This window comes from Octopus bimaculoides, chromosome 12 (assembly GCF_001194135.2).
Source record: "Octopus bimaculoides isolate UCB-OBI-ISO-001 chromosome 12, ASM119413v2, whole genome shotgun sequence".
Lineage (NCBI taxonomy): Eukaryota > Metazoa > Mollusca > Cephalopoda > Octopoda > Octopodidae > Octopus > Octopus bimaculoides.
Window position 1 is genome coordinate 65,929,862 of NC_068992.1, and position 4,102 is coordinate 65,933,963.

At 33.6% G+C, this 4,102-nt stretch overlaps 1 protein-coding gene across 3 annotated transcripts in view; it reads left to right on the forward strand.

Moving 5' to 3' along the window:
* LOC106884476 (dopamine receptor 1) overlaps nucleotides 1–4,102 on the forward strand; it is a 193,222-nt gene that overhangs the window by 141,739 nt on the left and 47,381 nt on the right. For all 3 annotated transcript variants that reach the window (XM_014935878.2, XM_014935880.2, XM_014935879.2), the window contains one exon: nucleotides 309–353. The gene's annotated coding sequence lies outside the window, so the exon portion shown is untranslated. The remainder of the gene's footprint in view (nucleotides 1–308; nucleotides 354–4,102) is intronic.

Here is a 4,102-nt window from a genome sequence, read left to right on the forward strand (position 1 = left end):
TATATATACATACATGTATACATATACATATATATATATATATATATATATATATATAAAGTTATATGCATGTGGGAATTTATAGGTGAGTGTGTGTGCGTGTGCATGTGTGTGTGTACATATGTCTTCTTTTGCGTCGCGTACCATATCTACATTCACAAATGCATTCACACACACTCAAACAGACACAGACACACAGACACACGTGCGCGGACAAATGGCTAAGACAGAAGCTTGCACACAACGCCTACAAATCCAATTTACTAAGATTATTTGTATAATTATTTTATTCTTTTTTTATTTTTCAGGGGAATTTATTCTTGTACAAGAAGTTTACCATTCTTTGAATAAACGTAAGTAGAAATTTAGAACATTTATGAATATTTTGTAGGAAAAAAAAACGTGAAACCTCGTCCGTATTTGATATAAACTCCTATATAGTTTCTTATACACCCACCATATCGTTATGCGCCCTTATATTGTAATACAGCCTCATTTTGTTATACACCCTCATACCACAATTTTGACTGAACCCTTGGCCTCATTTCTGAGTGAACCGCCTGCCCCAGCGCCACACACTTATTTTACAAAAACATGGAAATAAATCGTGGGTAATATCCTGCGTTAAGAAATGAAGGAAGTGAATACAAAACAGCATAATGGAGTTTGTATTTGACAAAAAAAAGCATAATTTTCTATAGAAAAGAAAAACAACCCCACTGATAGTGCACGGACTATTTTTATCACTTTCCAGGGGACCCTGGAGCCGATTACGATACAGAATACCTATCACAACACCTCAGGAAATAGATACTTATAACTTTGTTTTTCACGTATTTCATTTCTATAGTTTATATCTAAAGATAATTCGTCACTCACTTAGCGCTAACAGCCTTGGTTATTCTTATAATGTACAACATAGTGAGATGTACCAAATCGTACGATGTCTGCAACCGTAAATTAAATTATGAATTCAGGACTAAAAATGATGGTGTATTGGGTACTATAAAAAGAGTATCTGACATTATATAAGGGCATCAAACACTACGTGTATACTTTATAAATATGAATTTAGGACAGTACTGAAGGAGGTCAAGAAACGTTCGTGGTCCGTCGGCTTCTTGTTAACTCTTACTTGTCATTAGAGATGATTGAAATATTAAATGCAATGTTAGAACTGTTTTATTTCACTTCAAGTTTTGAAATGTCCGTCGTAAAGTTATGAAAGAGAGAAACTCACGTTCCTACCTCCTTTACAAACGTTCACTGTTCGCCATTCTCTGCAAAAGCATTGTTACGGAGATGAAAAGTATAATTAGGATACTGATATCCTAGACACTATATATCAACTGTGAAATTATGCCACTGTTACAGTGATGGGCGGAAATTGCTTAATAGACAACATAAGCCAAGTGGAAAACGAACGCAAGTACACACGCATACACACACATATTGACATAGATATACACATACACATACATGGCTACATATAACCACGTTCACATCGCCCTGCGGCTGTGCTCTTATTCAGATTTCATATCATCAATCGTTTTAAAGTCAGTCAAACACAAAATTCCTCTTTTATTCAAAGTCAGAATTTCAAAGAAGTTTTACAAAAAAAGAAAAAAGATTTAAAAAATATAAACAATTACGAAATAAATGTGAAAAGAAAAGAAAAAGAAACAGAAGAAGAAAAAAATAATTTCTTTCATCGATTAAAAAAATCAGTGATTTTAAATGAATATCGATCTAGCAAATAATGTTGCGACATTTTACAATGTTTTGTGGCAAGAATTTTATTGTAAAAAGATTGTAGGTTTGGCAGAGTTAAGAGATGACTAAAATATTGTTTTTGTGGCAATTTTTAAGGCGAAAAGAAAAAACTGAGATTCTTGGAGCCGTTCAAGATTATGTACACGTGTGTGCGTGTGTGTGTGTGTGTGTGTCTGTCTGTCTGTCTGTGTTGTGTTTTGCTGTAATGTAAAATTATTGAGATGCACTTGCATAGCAAGTGACCTGATCTGTGATCATGTGCTGGAACGAAAACAGTTGCAGTGTGGAAGGTCTTTATAAGCTATTTAAAACACACAAAATCCGTTAGATTCACTTCAATATTAAATTTAATTTGCCAAAATATTTTCGCTGCTTTGGGACCACAAAATTCCGTGCTGCATTTGTCAGTGAACAGGTCGCGGTCTCAAAGCGATGAAAATATTTTGGCAAATTAAATTTAAATGTTGAAGTGAATCTAACGGATTTTGTGTGTTTAAGACTTAATCAGAGTAACAAAGGACGTGACTCTGATATTTTGAGAGTCTCGACGATTTGTGGGTGGAAAGGATAAAATAAATTCTCCGACCAGCCACATGGCTCAAATGATTTCAACAGACTGGGGCACTGCGAAAGGGATCTAACGACCAGCTCCTAGTGTGAAACGGTGTGACGTATAAAATTTACACTCATCAGAATTATAAAGTTTCTTCGGCAGGTTCCTTACAGTTTCCGTCAACAAAATTCCACTCCCGTAGCTTTTGTCAGTCTGAGACCACAACATACGTGCCAACATACGTGTGCTGGAGGATCGATCCTGAAGTTGCATAGTTGCATGAGAAACTTCTGAAGCACACATACATGCCTGCACCTAAAATTAAATAGAGTTCAGCTGAGTATCGAATCTGTTTCAAGACTGAGTTAGACGAATGTAAAATAATTGTTAGTATTAAGAATTCTTAACTTTGGTACGCGAAGACAAATCTGTTTTCTCCTGAATCGACCCAGCAGTCGATTTCCTTGTTTGTAAAGTAAATGTATTATTTTCCACTTCAAAAATTTATCATTACACAATTGTGAAACTTTGAAAAAGAAATGAGAAAAAAATTCCGTATCACGAATAAAGATGACTTACTGAAATTTATAATTTACTATTTTGTTTATGTATGCGGTATTTCTGGTTGAGATATTTCACTGAAATGTTACGCAAATTTAGTGAACAAATTTACTGTCAAACAAATTTCCCTCTGACATTCATCGCCAGTTACAAACAAAACTAACATACGCAAACATATTTTCAAATGTGATAGCTTTTATGTGGTTGCATGAGATGCTAAAAGTAACAACTAAGTTTCTTTCAAATTGACCTAAAAAGCACATCACAGTGGGGAAAATAGAATCTTAATCGGGAATGTTGTTGATGGAAAAGTCATTTAAGTAAATGTAAATATTTAACAACGTAAATAATTAGTCTGAAGTATAATGAAACAAAATATATTTAAAATAAAGATTTTTAATTAAACAACATTAAAAGATTATTTATTAAGCCTTCACTAAGACAGCATAAATTTGTATATTTTATCCAATTAAAAAGCTTCTAAACATGTTTTTTTTACGATTAAATTAGAAATAAACTTAATAAGTTTCTAATTCTTTCAAATGCTGTTTGGATTTTAGCTAAATACATCTTATATTCAAGATAACCTTTTAAATAAAGAATTTAAATTTAAAACTTTATCATTTTCCGTTATCCAAGCCACGAGAATCTACTTTATGTTAGTAACATATTAAGTGTAAAATATAACAAAATATAATAAACGAAAACAGCTACAAACAATCAAAGAATTACGTGTAAAAATGTGGGAGTCTAATCAACACCCTGCTTATTCCTACTTTGTATTATCCACCCGATATAACAAACCGTCCATATTTTCAAATGGAAATCAGTTCTAACTCATGATGTTCCGCCATCGCGGCGCCACTAAATATTTCTGCATTAAAACCAATGTCTTCATTCCCCCAGCATCGTACGCTAACTAAACTAATTCTCCTCTCTCTCCTCAAAAGCAGCAAAGCTACCCACTACAACCCCTCCCTGCCCACCGGAGTCACGCCTCATTGCTTTCGTGCCCCTCTTGATTTCACAATCCATCAATAATCAAATGCAATTTGGAGGGGGAAATAAAAAAAGCAAAACGATTTACATTTGTTTCTGTCGGTTAATTTGTAGTTAATTTATAGTTTCCTCATTAATGAAATTAAAGGTTGATGGAGTGAATGGATTAAAATTACATGTTCACACGAACACACATACATATGTGCGTGTCTATAT